This window comes from Alligator mississippiensis, chromosome 14 (genome assembly GCF_030867095.1).
Source record: "Alligator mississippiensis isolate rAllMis1 chromosome 14, rAllMis1, whole genome shotgun sequence".
Classification (NCBI taxonomy): Eukaryota; Metazoa; Chordata; order Crocodylia; family Alligatoridae; genus Alligator; species Alligator mississippiensis.
Genome location: NC_081837.1, coordinates 6,953,917 through 6,972,671, shown reverse-complemented (window position 1 = coordinate 6,972,671; position 18,755 = coordinate 6,953,917).

Sequence of the window (18,755 nt, the reverse complement as noted above, 5' to 3'; positions counted from 1 at the left end):
AGTATGTGCTTAGCTGCTGTCTTGAACGGGAGTGAACTCAAGCACATGCTTTAGTGTTTTCCTGCATCAGGGCCCGGGAGGATAGCGAGCAGTCGTTTGCTTTCTGGGTCTGGGCAGAGTTGCACCATTCCAAGAAGATGGCAGCAGGAAACCTATTTGTCTTTGCCACTGAAACCTTCCCACCAAGTCCCAAATGGAGGGTTATTTTCCTGGAGCCAGGCTTAGCTTATCTGACTTGTCACGTGGGAGCTTGGTGCTAGTGCAGATTTCCTCCTTCTGTGGATGACACAATGCAGACCTCTTTGTGGTGAAACCCTCCGTGTAACATGACTGCTGTCCCAGAATGGGAGAGGCAAAATCTTTCCTTCAGCTCAATCTTTCTGTCTTCTACACGTGACAAATCTTGCAACCCAGGACAGTTGCTTTCCATACCTATTTGCAGTCCAGTGCCTGGCAGTTTGCAGCAGCCTTTCAGTCAGTCATAGATGACAAGGACGCAAGTGGCATGGCATGTCGGTGAGACCAGCTGTTTAGACAGAGGAAATAATGAACTCAAGAGGGCCAGGGATGCAAAAAGCCTATTATTAGCAGCAACTTAGAAATGAGGCCATTTTTTAGCTGAAATGAGGCAATGATAAGAGAATAATCATTTTGAAAATGAAGTTATTTTATGCTCTGGGCTTCCCAGTGCATCCCATCTTTCCTGCGTTTGCCTTGCTTGACTGTTTGCCCTTCAAGGCAGAGACTGTATATTACCTTGTTTGTCTGCAGGGTGAGTTTGCATGATTTTCACAGAGCTATGTAGAGTCTAACAGGCCCATCTTTAGTGTCCTTGTAAGTAAGCATTCTCCAGGATAAAGAGATGATTCAGACCTATGGAAAGACACCCCCCCCCTTAGCTATGGCTATACGGCAGGCTGGCTCTGGGATTAGAAGGCAGAATGTCCTAAATCCTAGACCTAAAATCAATGCATTAGACTATGTTATTCATTAATGCCAATAGGGATAAATCTGCACGAGGGCCAAACTTTTCAAAGCTATCAAACATGAGCTGCCTTAGGGGAAAAAGCCCCATCTCTGCTCTCTGAATAGCAGGTTCTGCAAGACCTTGGATGCTCAGTTTGAAAATCTGCAGCTGGACTTGGAAAAGAGAAGGCCAGCTCACTGTGACCGCAACTCTCCATTCCTCTACATTTCTGGTACCGTGAGTGGGTAGGATCATAACAGAAGCATCAGAGGTGGTATTTATCCAGCAGGGGAGCAAAAAGAGTCCTGAAGCTATTTAGGATAAAAGCATGCATTTTTTGCAGGGGGAAAAAATACGCACGTCCAAAATGCACACGTATATGAACTTCATGCCCCAAGAAGTGGTCATGGAAAACGGTTTTGTACCTTCAAGTTAGGCTGAATCCAGCCCAGGTCAATAAAGACCAGTAGCAAATTAAACAAAAAGGCATATTATTACCCTTACCAGAGATCTCCTCAATAGGTGTTGGGATTTTGTAGTGCATTATCTTTACTCGAGAGAGGTCTATATTTATTTCAAATCACAAGGGTAGTTTCGCCATTTCTAAAGGCATGTACCGTACATGATGGACCAGAATCTAAACGACGCAAGATATCCCTGTGGATCTGGAGGGCCTGCTGGGGTCTCTCATCTGGGGCTCCTTGTCTTCACTGTAGCCGAGCACTGGCGTGGTGTGCCAAACCCAACTCCCACTCGCACATGACAAACTCTAGCTTTAGGTGTCTGGTAACAAACCTGATCTCACCGGCCCAAGAAAAGCACATAGGTTAAAGTCTGAATTTATTTTAGGCCATTCTCTAGCTCAGTGATTCTCAACCAGGGTGCCTTGAGAGCCTTTCAGAGGTGCCACGGGATGCCACACAATGTTAGCCCTGTTAGGTTTACAAACATGAATCACAAGATAAACCCAGCGATTTCAAATAGAAAACCAGGGTGTTGCTCTTTCTGAGATCTTTGCAAATAGGAAAACGGCTCGATTATTTTTTCGTAGGCAAAAAAACAAGCAAAAACAAGAGCTGGCATTTTCCAAGGGGTGCCTCGACTCTGTCAAGGGTGCCTTGAGTCTAAAAAGGTTGAGAATCACTGCTCTAGCAAGCTGTTAGTGCCTTTTTGCTGCGAGTCCTAGCTTTGGCAGGCAGGAAGATCATTCCTGCCGAGTTTCACTGCGGCCCCTGTCAGATCAGTGCAAAGGGACTCGTCGTGCTCCATCGGGCCTTGCCAGAAAGCCTAAGGGCATAGGAGGTGAGAAGTGATGAAGCTGGGAAACAGAACCCCTGAGTGATTATAGCAAAGCTGATTTGATTCAGCTCAGCTGGGACTTGCTCCTTACTGGTTAAAACTATTTTTATGGAGGAAAAGTGCTTTATTCTTACCCTTCTCAAGAAACAGAGACTGTGAGAAAGTTCAGCGTGTGTGCATGTGGTGACACCCAGTTTATATGGGCCTCCGCTTGTCAGGAATCCTGGCTCTCATCAAGCCTGCTGATAACAAAACCCCAGTGTCAGGAGGTAAGACCAGCACATCCTCTCCACTGGGCCTGGCTCACAAAGCAGGCCGGAATTCAGCTCTGACTTCAGTGGAGTAACACCAGAAATGACTTAGGCTTTGAGCATCCAATCCTATAACAACCATCTGCATATATTCTCTCCATTTCCTTCCTTGTTTTTATTCTTAACTCTTACTGCTGGCACCTCCTCTGAAGTCTACAAGGGACTCTCTCAGAGCTGCCAGCTCTTGTGATTTGGGGCCATTCACATTACATCTGTGCAGCAAATTCCTCTGTGTGTCAATGTTATGCAGAATATTTAAAAAAGTCAGCACTAAGCGACTGTGAGAAAGTCGACGGGTATAGGGAACCAATCCTAAAGGCTGCTTTTTGTCCCGGATAGTTGGACAAACCAAGGGAATGTCATGCCAGATAAGTTAATAATCTGTGCTGCATGGTGCTTCCATCATGCAAAAGGTGACAACAGCTCAGTGCAGTTTTCTATTTTGTCCGTGCTTGGATGGATGCTACCCCTCCCCCTTTCCTTTCTGGAGCCAATTATGGTGGGAGGAAAGGGCACGTTGTGTTTCTTTCCCATGGGAAAGCTGGATTGCAAAAGTTGAAGGCTGCCTTAAACACAACTGATTCCAGGTGGTATATTTGTCCCCTGCTGCAGTCAGAAGAGGTTGTTATGCCTTGAAGGGACCACAGAGACTTTTGTTAGCCTTATGTTTAGGGAAAATATCAAATGACTTTAGATCTGCATCGAGAGCAGGGAGCCTGATCTACAGCTTGCAGTTTACTGGGAGCGCATGTTTCTGCTGTTACTTTTCCCTCCACTTAGCGCAATCAAGAGTTTGGGAACAACCTCAAGGAGAGGCAAGATCTTCTCCGCGCAGCAGATGAAGCACTTTGCTTAGGGCATGTGGGTTCAAATCTTGGCTCTCCCACCGATTTCCTTGAGTGAATAAGTTATTCTCTTCACCTTAGTTCCCTGCCTGCGAATGAAAGACAATAGAGCTTCCTTCATCTGTCTTGACTATTTATAAGTTCTTTGTGCAAGGACTTCTTATGCATCTGCGCAGTACCTAGCACATCCTGCCAAACCTAACAGGTGCCTATCTGCAGCTTTCAGATGCCTAAATAGCATGGAAAATCAGGCCCTAAGCAAGGCTGATGCAGTACACACCGAGGCATGGCAGAGTCTTTTTTTTTCCTGAGGAGGCAGTTTCCAAAGCCTGTTACTATTCTGTAAATCTCGAATAATTGCATCGTCTCATCTGGAGTCACTCCGAAGACACGCAGAGGTTAAGAAGGTCAGAATCTGGACCGCAGAATCCAAATGCGTGCCATCGTTTCTGTGCTGCCCGTGGGATTCTTGCCAAAGACGTTTAAAAACCCCCTCAAAGTCCAAGCACCTGTGAACTGTTTCTCCTCGAGTTTGAGTTTTGATCCTGAAGGGCTTTGCATCCTCTCTGAATTGTGCATTCCAAGAAAGCTCGCTCGGCACAGCTCAGAGACAGCACTTTTATTTCATTTTTTAAGTTGATGCTAAAGCAAATCTTCTTTCAAAATGGAAAATAACCAAATCAACAATAGCAAAAATAAAAATGCACAGAAAAAAAAAATCACACCTTCCCACTCAGAGGTTTCACCCCATAAAAGGCAGCAGAAGTATCAGAGTCTGCTTGAAGCACCCTCCGTACTTTGCTCCTGCTAATGGTTTTATGGGAAAGATGCTCAGCTATGACAGTGAGAGGAGTGACTATGAAACCCCAAGATAAGGAGACAGGCAGAAAGACAGGCTGCTGAGTTTCACCTGGAAACCACATCTGCTGTTTCCCCAGTTCCTCTTAAAAATCTCTTCAAAGGGGACTGGATTCTTTTTTTAGATTAGCTGGAAAATTAGCAAATATCCCTCCCTTCTTTTCACCCTGCTTCTGCTGCATCTCAAACTCAGGCAGGTTTCCCACTGCCTGGGGGTATGCAAGAGACGTTTTGCTTAGACAACTGGCACTGACTCATCTGGACAGCAGCAAAAACTGGAGCTGCAAATAAGCATCTGTTTTAGTCTCTCTCTTCCACATGCGCCCAGAGCCTGCAGTGGTAGAGATGTTTGGAATATCATCATGGAGCGTTGCCTGCAGCTCCGCGCTGAGCAGATACAGCCATCTGTAAAGAATTCGCATTTCAGGACACATTGGTTTCAATATGTCTGAAAGTCACGACTAGTCAGCAGGAATAAGACGCAGTCTGTTACAGTAAATGCCTGGGTGCCTTCATATCATTGAGTATTTCGACGCTGCAAGCTCCCTCTCCTCTGACAACGTGTTTTAATTATTGGCTTCATGGACGGTCAACTTTTCCTAGAGAAACAAACAGGCGGCTTTATACAGCACAGCAACAGAAGGGGAACTGGGAATAGATTGTAATAAGAAACATAATGTATCTTCAGTATTTGTAGTTCTCGTAGGATGGTCAGAATATCTCAAGCTGGATCACCAGCAGGGCTAAGTACAGACAGCCAAAAAGCCCGAGGCCAAATCAATTCAGTCTTTGCAGATTAGTCTAAACTGCAGACATTAAACTTAGAAACAACTGGACAGACATTCACTTTTGATTCAGGAAATGCAGTCACATGCCTGCAGTGGCTCAGGCCAGAAGCGAGGGGGCGCTCTCTCACACCTAGCCAGCATGGGCCGTGTGTTTGCTTCCTCTTCCTGCTGCCCCCCCACCCCACCCCCCGGTCTCTGGGATTTGCAGTCCACAATCACAGCGGCAGGACTCTGCAGGGTTACTCATGACTTCCTCTTCCTGCTTCCAAATGCCTCTGGGATTTGTAGTCCACAGTCACAGCCAGGACTGTGTTTTTAGCAGGGCAGGGCAGCTCTGTACTTGGGGGAAGGGAAGTTTAACCCCCCTACCCTGGCTCCTGGCCCCTAGGCCCCAGGCCTCAGCCAGGGTTTGCCTGGGAGGAGGGGCAGTCCCTGCCTCCCCCCCACCCCAACTCTTCTCTGCTGGAACAGACAGCACAACCCAGCCCGGGGCTGAAAAGCATGCTTGGAGACTGTAATTTAACTTGAACCAGGAAGGGGTCTGGGACAGAAGTGTCCTAAATGGGTTTGACCCAGATGAGTTAAGTCTGGTATTATATTCAACCAGGTTTATCTTAAACCAGTTTCAGCCACTTATGTGCACTGAACATGTGTTCTGTTACAGGTTTAAACCAGTTTCTGATCACTTAAACCAGTTTGTGTAACTTCTGTCCCTAGCCTAGATCAGATCCCATGTTGTTAGGATATGTGTTACAGCAGGGTCTAGAGGTCCTAGGTGCAACTCGGTCTTCGCCGTGCCAGGTGCTGTACAAACACAATTTGTATTCCAAAGAACTAATGGCCATAGTAAGCAACACAGACAGAGCAGTAACAGAGATGTGAAGTGGGATATCGAACGACACCACCACAGCCCAATGGCAAACAGGCGCTCACATCACGAGAGTGCTATCACGCTGTCCACTGCACTGGACCACTGTGTCTGCCCACTTGTCACTCGCAGCAATCAAAGCACATCACGGAAGTAAGTACCATTTGCATGGAGAGGGAAACTTCTACACAAAAAGCCTGAGTGACTTGTACTCATCTTCAGGCAAGCAAGGAACCAGGGGTCAAGCTGGAAACAAGATCCAGGTGTCTTTAATCCATTTTCCACCCTATTTGTTGAACCAAAATATGCTAGCAATTTGCACCTATTACAAAGTTCAGTCACTTGAGAGATATGGAAGCACATCCCAGGGTGGTCTTCTGCCCACCTCAAAAACAAGGAATTCAATGTGAAAAAAGCTGGTTGTGAGACAGCAGGACAGCTGGGAATAGCACTTCAGAGTCTTGATTTCCTGTAATTCTCGTTGCTTGCTTTATAGAAGCAGCAACAGGCCTCAGCCACGATCAAAATCCCCGCAGCGCCAGCTAATACTGGCAGTATTCGGCTGACGGAAGACTGTCATGAGACACAAATGCAAGACAGCGAGAGGAGAGTTCAGGAAACAAAATATGCACATGTGACTTTGTCCATTACATATGAGCAAGTGAATTGACTGTGTGGGAGAGCTGTGGTAATTGACTGTGTTATATTTCTGGCAGCACATCTGCCAGGTTCCTGTTTTCTGTGTACTCTGTTTTGGTAAGTCTAAGGCCGTGTGTGCACGCAGAAATGGAACCACTTTACCCTACAGCATCTTAAGGCATCTCAAACAAGGCTAAGGATATCATCTTCCCACTCTGCTCGGCCTTGGTGAGACCGCAGCTGGAGCTCTGCATCCAGCTCCGGGCGCTGCACTTCAGGAAGGATGTGGAGAAGCTCGAGAGAGTCCAAAGGAGGGCCACGCACATGATTAGAGGCCCAGAGAGCAGGTCATATGAGGAGAAGCTGAAAGACTTGGGACTGTTCAGCCTGGAGAAGAGAAGACTCGGGGAGGATTTGGTGGCAGCCTATAAGTATATTAGGGGCATAGATCAGGGCCTGGGGGAGAATGTGTTCACCAAGGCCCCCAAGAGAGGACAAGAAACAATGGACACAAACTGATTGAAGATTGCTTCAGGCTGGACATAAGGAAAAACTTCTTTACAAGTCAAATGCCGAGGGTTTGGAACAAGCTCCCCCCAGACGTGGTGCAGTCACCCACCCTGGCCATCTTCAAAAAGCGTCTTGATGCCCACCTTGGGCAGTTTTTCCTGCCCAAGTGCAGCAGGGTTTGACCCAATGATCTGCAAGATCCCTTCCAGCTCCTAACTGTGAAACTATAGCTGCAGCTGAAGAAATACACCTGCCACCTCACCCCAGCATGGACCCAGTTAGCCCACTGCAAAGGTGCTTATTCAGGGATAACTTACTCCTGTACAACACTGTATAGACCAGGTTTAATGCGTCTGTCTTCAGCACAGGCTGTTGCCATCCTGAGAGAGAGAGATAAGGCAGCACATCAGAGAGGCACAAATCATGCTGTCAAGGAGACTTACCTTTTGCTCTTGTTTTGTTGCTTCTCAAGCTCACAGGAGGCATCCTGCTGAGAGCATATGGTAGACACTTGCAAAACAGTGGAAAAGCATCATACTTGGCAAGCTCATCCCAACCTACATCTACTACAGAGTGTATTTATATTTAACTGTTTCTTTCTATTAGCAGCTTCAGGGATACATAAGCTGTTGGCTGAAGAGTGTGGAGATCAAAAAGGTACCACCATGAGAATTAGCAGGCACGCTAGAAAGTATGTAAGCACATAGACTGCCTTTCCAAGGGCAACAGCGAGCTCATCCTCTCTGTCCATTTCTCCGGATTAAACCACACTTACCAGTACACATTAAATAGGACTTTTTTTTGGAGAGGGGGTTGGGAGGAAGGGATAATCATGACCTTACTGTGCTGCAGCAAGGGCATCACCTAAATGATCCATCACTTGCAGTTCGCCTTCTCCCCGGTGACTTTTTTTTTTTGTCCCCAAAACTTTTTGTAGATCAACACGCTCTGCTGAATCCGATTTGACACACCACAGGCAGAAAAATACACAGATGGGTCGGACACTTCCCGTAACACCCACATGGAAAAAGCATTGGAAAAAAATCCCAGGGTGTGGAACCCAGCATGCAGATACCTGTGGAAAACAAAAAGCTCAGCAACGGTAAGAATTAAGGGCTCAGATGTTTGCAAAACCAGCTGTAACCGATTAGCTTTAATGCCCAATTAAACTGCCAGGCTAAGCAGTGATGCTGGGAAAGCAGATGTGTGGTATGGTTCCACTTTGTGTTATACGTACCTCGGGTCCAGATGGGAATCAGCTCCTGTAGGTGCAGCAGCAAGGATGGTTATGGTGTAGAAGGACTCCTCAATGGTCAGTGATATTTTAAGGACAAGACTCCCTCCCAGAGTCTGTTTTAAAGAGGTAGAGGGGCGGGGAAAGCGGGCATACTTAGCTCTGGGCATGAATGCTTTGCTGATAAGCATAGTTAAAAGGCAGCCCTGTTTAGTTGACAGAGCATGGGGGCTAGTCTCAACTCTGCCATTGGCTTGATGTGTAGCTCTGGGCAGATCCCATGGGTAATCCTTTTTGATTTCTTGCTTACCCATCTCCTCCTTCCTGCGCAGGGTTTTTGGAAAGATTGGTTAGTTCATGCTTATAAATTTGTTGTGATGTTTTGTATTATGGGAACTTTGAGAGAGGCCTCCTTGTGCCAGGCCCTACATGAACGCAGAGTACAAAACAGTCCCTGCGCCAAAGAGATTAAAATTGCAAGGGTTTGGGAGAGGAAACAGAAGCCAAGTGAGCTTCCTAATGCTACACAGCAGATCTTCTGGCTGGGACAAGACTGTAGCTCTCTGGTCTATCAGTCCTCTGTCCTCACCACCATGCTGCCAGTGCTTTGAAATGGAAACTGATATTCAAACTTGTTGATATCCAAGCTTTTTGCCTTGGACACGTTCGACTCGTACAATCCTTACTTAAGCACGTGCAACCGCTTATGATAATCCTCTGATTCCATATGCAAGACAATGGGATATCGATGGGGAGTGTAATCAGTGAAGGAAAGCAAAGCTCCTGGGCATAAAGTAGACAGCTTTTATCCTAGGAGCACTTATAATTGTTAATCAAGAGTGGATTTTTCTCAGTAAAGGTACAGCCTAGTCCAGCAACATGTTATTGGACTCAGAACATGAACTGATGGGAGCAATTCCCTGAGCTGTGCTATGCTGGAGGTTGTATGAGATGGTCAGACTAGTCCCTGCTGGCTACCCACACACAAGTCTGGAAGCAGTAACTCATATGTCAGCATGATAGCCCAATTCTTGTGTATTTTAAACTGATTCAACAAATAAACAGTGAAGAAACAAATAACCAGGCATTGCAACCTCATCATGACATTGCAACAATGATCCATGGCACATGAGGAGTGTTTTCCAAACCACCCACTAACACCTTGGCAAGGTAGGTAAATAAATATTAACTGCTTTTTAGAAAGCAGGGAGGTAATGAGGTTCAATGACTTGCCTACGGCTGAAGAGCAGAGGATTAGAAGTCAAGAGTTCCTGGCTCATGCTTGCATTTCTTGCTAAAACCTTCCCCGCCACCATGCATTATTATTCCACTCCTGTCATTGAAATCAAATCCCTGCTACTCTCATTACATGCTAATGCCTTTATTTATTTCTGTACATGTGTACAAATCCAAGGATGCCTGGTATCTTGGCTTGGGTCCAATGTCACTGTCCCAAGGTAGCCAGGGAATGAAAGGAGCTGTATTGATTTTTTTTTCATCTACAGATCTGACTCTTCGGTTCCACAAAGCAGACCGGTCTGTTGATATGCACCAGTAACAACCATCTGTCACCTGCACGGCCAGGCTAGGGATAGACATTCAAAAAGCCTGAGCCTGGATTGATTGAATCTTTGCCGGTTAGTCTAACCTGGTTGGCTAAACCAGTTTGTAACTGTCCAGACATGCAGGCAGTTGCCTGTCGTGGCTCAGGCTAGAAGCCGGGGCGTGAGTGTGTCTTCTGAAGTCTATAGAAAGGCTCCAGTTGACTTGACTCAACCATGTTTGCTTTGCTTTCCAAAGCACATCTAAGCCCTAAACTTCACCCACTTTCCCCACAAAGTATGCAAAGCATTATCTAGTAAGTCAGAAAGAGATACAGATGCATCCGCTTTACTAGAAGCAAGAAAATGAAGCCATTATTATGACAACAACTTGGTTGTTTTATAGGGCTGGCCATTCGCACCCTCAGCCTCATCACCTGAAGGAACAGATGCTTGTCAATGGGTGGGAGAAATGGGCTGCCATCGTTACATTATGTTGATTCTGACTTTCCTAGAGAGCAATGGTCAGGAAGGCGTCCGAGGTGCGCGTTCCAGGAATCGTTCTTAGGTGGATTAACTTGCTTTCTCGCACATTAAGATGCATAGTTAGGGAGATTAGCCAAGGACTCAAGTACCTCTGCTGTGACCTAGAACTACACCTTGGGAAATGGAGAGCAGACAAAACGCTGTTCTCCTTTCCAAGCTGTGAAACCCCCACGCAGAAACAAAAGGGCTTGTCTACATGAGGCAGTTTTGCTGATTGAACTATACCGATACAGCTAATGCAGCAAAGCACCATTCACATCGGTATGAAATCATCTTATTCATATCAGCAAGTTTTTCTTCAACATAATTTAATTCTGAAAGCAAATGAGGTATGCCAATATAAGGTACCTTTACATGGGTGTAAGTGTTTTCATACAGCATCTAGCTCCAGCGATAATATAACATATAGCTGGTATAACTTTTTCACGCAAACCGTTTAAAAAAATACCTAATTGACTTAGTCATATTCTACTCTTTAAAGTGTTACCGTCAAAGCTGCATTTGTCAGAACGGCAAAAAATCACACCCTCAACTGACAAAGCTATACCACCATAAGTGCTAGTTTCAGTATTGTTATACTGGCAAAAAAAAGTCCTTTATTTGGTATAGCTCTTTCGGTTTGGGGAACCTATTCAAGCTGCACTGAAAATGAAGCTGACAGTGTGTCTACATGCGGTTTTCATCGGGTTTAAAGTCAGCCTTTGATTAATTTGGATTCATTTTCCTGAGAGTCCCTGTGCAGACAAAGCCTAAAGTCTTAGTTTCAAACTGACTCAGGACATGTCTACAGTACTTTTGTGCTGCACCCAAAAGCACTTCCACAGCACACATCCCACCTGCTTGCTCCTGCCCTGTAACATCGCTACCTTAGAGCTGCACCACGCACGCACCCAGCTCTTACTGGCATATGCTCTGGGCCCCTGTGAAGTGTCTACCAGATTCTGGTGCAAAACCAGTGCGGTGGCAGGGTGGGCTTCAAGGGGGTGTTCCTGAGGCAATGAAGACAAGATGTGAATCACTTAACACAGCTCCTAAATCACTTTGACACTTCTGCAAATTTTATCCTAAACCAATAGTTAGGCCGCCCAGGGGATTCTTGTGTGGGCCTTTGTTTACTGCTCTTTAAATTGGAGGAAATAATAAATGCATAAACTATGTCAGGCCGCCCACATTTCAGCACTGCCGTTGCTGTGCCATTGAAACAAAGAGCAGCTACCACAAGCTCATTAAAGCATGAGCCACACTTGTGCTGTTGGCAGGAACAGGCAGGGTAGAGGCAAACCTTTCTGCAAAGCACTCATAGGAAACTGCTTAAGCGCTGTCTGTTTGCTCATATTAGACCACTGAGGTGCTGCTCCTAGATCAGTGCTTCCCAACCTTTTCCTCACCGTGACCCCATATAAACATTGGAAATTTGTGATCCCAAAACGATGCAGGCAAGATCAATGTACCCTCCCATGGGCAGCATGGCCGGAGTGGAGCCCATGGTGGGGAGGGAGGGAGGATGCGGGCTGTGGGCTCCAGGCTCCCTGCCCTAGTGCCCTTCCCCTGAGGCCTCCGTGGCCCAGCGGACAGGAAGGCAGCAGGGCAGGGAGCCCTGAGCCCTCGGTGGGCAGCCTGCATCCACTTCTACCCCACACACAAATCTGGGGGGCATATGCCTCCCCATGCATCCCTCCCCAGGATTTCTCAATTTTTTTCTGTGATTTTCATCATAATCGGTCAACACTGCTGAGTGTCTCTTCAATCCCATTTTTTATTGTTGCAACTCCAAGGTTGGGAACTGCTGTCCTAGATACAAATACAGCTGCCAGCTTGTGGGGGCAAAACACCATGAATCCAACTACCCAACAGTGTAGTTGGATTCTGCATCTCTTCCCAACCCAGGAACTTGGCTGAATAGGAAATAAAGTCGCCTGGTTTTATTTGTTGCTCAGGAGAGTGGGCAGGTTTGAGATGCAATCTCTGATCAAGCAAGTCCCTGGAGGGTACACATCCTGTGTCCTTACCCCACACTGTGATGCAGGCTCTGTAACTGATACTCCATCCTTTCTAGCACAGTATTAGCCATGCCAGACAGTCCTGAGCAAGCAGCAGTGTTTCAGAACAAGGAGTCAGCATCCCAATAAAAGGTCCACTGTGACAACTTGGAGATGACACTGCACTCCGAGTGGGCTTTACATTTTCCCTAGCTAGCATCTTTCAAAGGAGGAAGGATCTACTAAAAATACTTTCTAATACTCTGGTGCCCTCTACAGCCTAAATAAATTGAGCATAGCTCAGTGGGTGGAATTAGGAAGAAGGCTAAATGCAGGCTGGGATGGAAGGGAAGCCATTCCAGAGGCAGGATGATGTCACTGCTGGGACAGGAAATGAGTCACTAATACAATTGGTTGCAGGGCAGCATTGTGCGAGTACGAGGGCTCCCCAAACAGGAACTGCAGACAATGGCAGGAAATGAAAAAATGTAATCCTGCCGGGAGACAGTACTTTTCATTAGATTAATTTAACACGCTTGCATGCCGGGTGGCTGAGGGCAGCCACCTACTTAAACAAGAGAAATGACAGGGAGTGGGAGAGTTGTGTGCACGCGCGTTACAAAAGCCAGCCCCAGGGGGTGGCCGTGATGCCTCCGATGGCTACCCAGCCCGTTTCCCCCTGACTTTTAAGCATCCTCCTCTTCTGCTGTCCTGCCACGCCTTGATATCAACATGCATTTAGGAACGGGAGGCTGTCCCGGGGATCCCTGAGCCAGAGCTAATTTTCTCACAAATTAGGCTGTAATTGTTCATTGCCTTAAGGGCTAATTTTGTGGCCGCTTCGTCTCCCCTTTTAGCCATACCCAAGCCTCACAGATATTACTAATCAATCAATTATCATGAATCAGTTTAGTGGGTGCTCAGCCCTGATCCACCTCACTCTCTAGACCCCCTCCCCCACCCCCCACTGGGCTCTCTAGCCCCATATCAGCCCCAGTCTAGGTTCTGGGCTTCCTAACCCCGTCCTCTCAGCTCAGCCACTTAGGAAGCTTGGGTCAGCTGTTGTAGGCTGGGCCAGCACCCCTGACCCCCTCTCCACCAAACCGCTCACCAAAACTCCCTAACTTGTCTGGGGGGACTGGACCAAGTGGGCAGGCAGCGTCTCCATGGAGACTGGCCCAGGACCCCCACAGGCAGGGTATGCTCGGCTGGGCTGATGGGATGGGGCCATGGGCAGGTGGGGAGCAGCATCTGGGATCAAAACAAGTGGCTGGGGCCAGGCCAGGGCCAGGACCAGGATCATGAAGCAGTGACAGCTCAGGGCCTGCCTGGCCCTGTACTGTCACTACACCAAGATCCCACCCACCCCACTCCCAGATGCCACTCCCTACCCATCTGTGCCCCTATCCCATCCACCTGGGCCAAGTGGGGCCAAGAGACCTGCCCCAGGCTGGATAAAGTCCCTTGGTGGGCCAGATTTGTCCCACGGTCCATATTTTGCCCACCGCTGCTCTCACTCCTTTTCTGCCCTGCTCCTGGGCTCTGGCTTTACTTCCAAGCCCTCTCTGTCCTTCCTCTGACCTGTTCCCAGGCTCTAGCCTCCGGCCCTGCTTCCAGGCATATTGGGACTTCCTCCTCCCCGTAGTGTCCCTAACCAGCAATTGCTGGGACCTCCACCTTCCCTTATTCGCACCCTAAACTGCCAGTGGGACCCTGGCCGTAAGGCTGTATTACCCACAGGCGTTTTGGGTGTCCATCAGTAGTCTCTCTCTGTAGCCTGCTCAGAAGCTACTCTCACATCAGCCTCCAGGGCCAGACTATCTGCCCAACTCAGGACTGGGCTTATGTATACCCTAAATCTGGTCTTTTGCTGGTCAGATGTCTAAGCTTTCTCAGCAGCTTTTCCTCCTCTTAAATAATCATAGGCAGCCTAAGTGAACCCTGTTACAGGAGTCATATTTCTTTCTTCCTCATATATTATATGCTTTTTATTTTCCAGAGTTTCTCTATCCCACACTGAGCCTGCATTTCTCCCTAATTGAATCCTCTTCTGTACTTTAGTTAAGCGATATGAAAAGTGTAGAGAAAGGACCTGACCCTACTTGATAGATGTGTAAATCCAGACTAACCCCTTGAATTTACACAGGTATAAGTAGGAGAAAAATCAGACTCTTGATGTTGCCTGCCCATTGGGACGGTGCCTGGAGACCCAAGCAGGAAAATGATAAGCGCTTGTCCAAAACAACTAAGCATGGGCGGCAGTGATGCAAGCTCCTCCGCCCTCAACCCTCCGCAGCCTGAGCAATGCACCTTCACCCTGGAATTCACAAGCCACCATTAGCAGTGAGCTAATTCTCCATACACTTCATCCATAGCAGAACTACTATCAGACAGTGACAAATTTGGGGCACTACTGTCTTGGTATGGAACTGAACCAGTGAGTTAGACCTCAGAGCCCTGTTAGCCCAGTGTCACCTAGTACTCTTATTTCTGGATTTTGCAATGATAGCATTTATTACTTTTATCGTAGCAATGCCTAGAAGCCCTTATTATGAGCCAGGACACTCTTGTGCCAGTCACTGCAGCAACACAGAACAAAGACACAGCCCTGTGCAAAATGCTCACGCCATATGCGGAAAATGAGAGATGACAGAGGGATTAAAAAGACACAAAAGACAATACTGGTCAGCACGATAGGCAGAAGCCTGAGCACACTAATCACATATTTGTTGTCGGTGTCTAAATACCCTTCAGCATCACTGCTGAGACAATAGCCTTTTGGGGTGTACGTTAGGAAGTGGCCTGTATTTTCCCCAGTCAATATTGAGATCAAAAAGTTCTCGAATGGTACCTCCAGCCCTCCACACTACTCAATAATGATCTAGAGGGTTACTCATTCTCTCCTGCTGAATTATTTTTTCAGGCGGCTGTTTCAGTGGCTTTGGTCTTATCTATGGATATCCACGCTGTGACACACTCTGTTTTGAAGAACTTTGCTTTCAAATTTTTCCCTCTTTATTTCCTGTTGTTGAAGAGAACTATTTTTTTTTTTTACATAGTTATTTTGATATTGTTGCCCTTGTTGGATGCTTTGCTGTCCTGCATCACGTCCCACAAGCAATATCCCGCTTTCCTCAAAAGTGCCGCTGCCAATAAAAACTGACCTTGAAGTCCATTCTGCATCCTTGCCTTCAGCTCCTGACACGTATTCTCAACATAGCCAGCTATCTGACAGCGGGACCACGGACAAGAACTAGTACTTAAGGGCAGGCATTGTGGAGAGCTTGGGGGAAGGCAATTAGAAATGGAGCTCAGATTAGCGCTCGCATAAGCAGCAATGGATTGGACCAACAGCTATACAATATTCTGTTGTTTTTCCAAGACGCTCACTCTTTCCTTGTCCTATAGTTAGGGCGGTGGCCAGTGCCATGGGTCCACGTCTTTGCTTGGTCACTGACTTCCTGTGTGACCTGGGGGAAGTCCCTACACATCTCCATGGCCCAGTTCTCTCCCTGTGATGTGAGCACACTTCTTTTGCCTCTTGTGAAGCTAAAATGTTAAAGCGGTGAGGTGCTCAGCTATGACAAGGGGGCAGGCCAAACAAGCAGCGATGGCAGGGAGACCGACTGTTGCAGAAATAGACAGGAGCCCATCGCGTGCACGGTGCTTGCTTGGGCCTTGGCTCGCTCCATCTCTCAGTGTGATCCGAGCACCTGACTGTTAGGTGTATCCCGCTGTAAGCGCTACTCTATCACATTTTACTCAAGCGCTGCCCTTGCTAATTTTAGCTTCCCGCTCCATGGAAAGGGTCACTTACTCTTCCAGGTATTGCAATGGACTGCATACAACAAGGCAATCCATTGCAATACTCCTGGAAGGCTTAGCGGGAAGGGTTGCAAGGCACCAAGGTGTGCCTGCGCCTTTATGGGCAGAAGCAGCCTAGCAAAGGAGCCTGGCAGGCTAGCAGAGCTCCACAGCTGCAGGCTAACGAGGTAATTAGCGGGCACCTGGGGCTGGCTGGGCCCATTCTCTCCGCCAACTACCAGGAGAAAGAGCTCCTGCACAAGAGAGTTGCCTGATGCATCTGGCTGCCTGCTTTGCTATCTCCAAATGCGGTAAGGCTCTGGAGCTCACAAGGTACCAGGGGCTAAGGGGCATGCTATCCTAAGGGTGGGAGTTTGCCCTTTTAAAGTGCTTTATTGTTTGTGATGTGTTGTAGCCCAGGGTTATAGGTTTGTTTTATTGTTTAGGAGAGGAGGTGGCCTCATTAGTGCCCAGAGGGGGCACCTGACTGTGTAGAGCCCAGCGCCAGAGGGGCCCAAGCTGCAGAGCACCGGAGAGCCCAGCGCTATATTGCTATAGCACTCGTATTGCTATTTTTATCTCTAAGCTTGTGGGGCATGGTTACTCTCTACAGCTGGCATAAACCTTTCTTTTCTAACCTCGTTAAACAGTCCTTTGATGAAATATGGATTGGGCATGTGATTCTCTGACTACACTTCTCATTCCCAGCTCTGCGCTCCAACACTTTGTGACCCTTCTTTAAGGAGACTTCTGTTTAATAAATTGTGGGTGTGGTGGTTTGAAGTGTTGCTTCATTAGCTGAGAAACTAGCCTTAGATCCATGCATGTGAATAACAGGGATCAGGATGCAAGATGTAACACTCCTGGGGCCAGTGTCCCTATGAGACTGTACTCTGTCCTCATCTCCGTGCCCGTGCTCCCATCTCCTTGGGTAGTTCTCGCCTTACGAGATCCTTATGGGAGCGATTCCACCCTTGTGGGTTTTGCAAAGGTCCATGCATGTATCCATGAGCACAATCTTTGCATTTTGTGTCCGCTAGGTCTATAAGCCCAACAGAGGCACCACTGTGCTGCTAACCTAGCCCTACACTTTCTCACAAGCAGGGCTAGGTTGGCTCAGTACAATTCTTGACTGGGAGATCTCCCCAAAAAACAATGGTCGTGGGGATGGGGTGAGGGTGAATCAGCGGGTGATGTTCTTCTCTCTTCCTCCCCATGGTATTGGGAGGCGCTGTTAGAGGTCTTCAGCCAGATTTGGAGTCCAGCGACTTCAGTGGAGATTTTCCAGATTTATATTACATTAGACTCCTGACTATTTTCCTTCAGAGCAGGGGTGAAAGAGATGCAGTGACCACTCATGGCCATCAAAAACCTGTTATATTATCATCATGACACAAGATGCCTAATGGCTGAAATGCTAGATAAGCTACTCATCCACTGAGCTGGCCCACATCACGTGAACACAGCCTCTCATAAATATCAACTCATGTGTTGCCAGCTAGCACAGTTTTATAGCGAGTCTTGTGGTTTTTGGTGTTTTACTGAAATGCCCCAGCTCTCTGGAATCTCATCATTTCCTGAGAACCTCAGCTTTCATTTAAACATTTAAAGAAAATTAAGTTACTCCTCTTCATAACTGCAAAAAAAAATCACTTAAGACTTGAAACAAAACTTAAAAAACAGAAAGCAAATAAAAAGAACCTTATTTTGTATCTAAGGATTTTGAAACCAGTCTCTCAGTTTGTTGGAGCCTGGCTCACGATTTTTGAGCATGTGGAATTAGCAACACCATGGATCAATATTCCCACTGGGAACGGAGACACCGAAAAGTTCAGTGACTTTCCTGACATCAAGCAGAAAATGGCAGAGATGAGAAATGAATCAAAGCTCCCAAGTCCCAGGCTTGTGTTTTAATATAAGACCACCCTCCCTAGAGCATGTTCTCTGGACAAGTAGAGAAGTGCTAAGCCCGGAGCGGGTGAAAATTGTTTTTTTGCAAGGTTCAGAGTCAGACGGGTGAACAAAGCAGAACAGCAAGATGTGTTAGGGCTGCGACAAGCCCTCCGCTCTTTTACAAGATGTTTTCTGTCTGGAAGTGGAACAAAATCATTGCAAAGCAAGATGGCTGAAAAGTTGGCCCTGGCCCTTTGTGATGATTTCTGACAACCGATGGCTCCGTTGTATGTGTGCGTGGGGTGGGGAGCAACCGGGAGACAGACTGCGTGCATGCATGCTCAAAACTTCATTTCAGAGAACAAGCCCTAAAATGCCTGCAGAAGGACTCTCCCTCAGGCCAGAAGCCAGAATGCTCTTTCCCAGAAGTGATTAAAAAAGCAGCTTTGGATGGAGCCATCCTGAGATGTTTTCCAGCAAAAGGACTCTTCCAATAAGGCCTTGCTGAACACAATGAGATTTTTTTCTGGGTTTGGAAACATAGCATTCACAGATGTCTGATTCTTTACAACAAAAGAAAGCTTGGGGAAATACTGATGTCCAGAGTCAGTCCAGTCATTGTCAGACTAGCACTGTGCTCTAATGACTCATCAGTTGGATCAAAAAAAGAGCA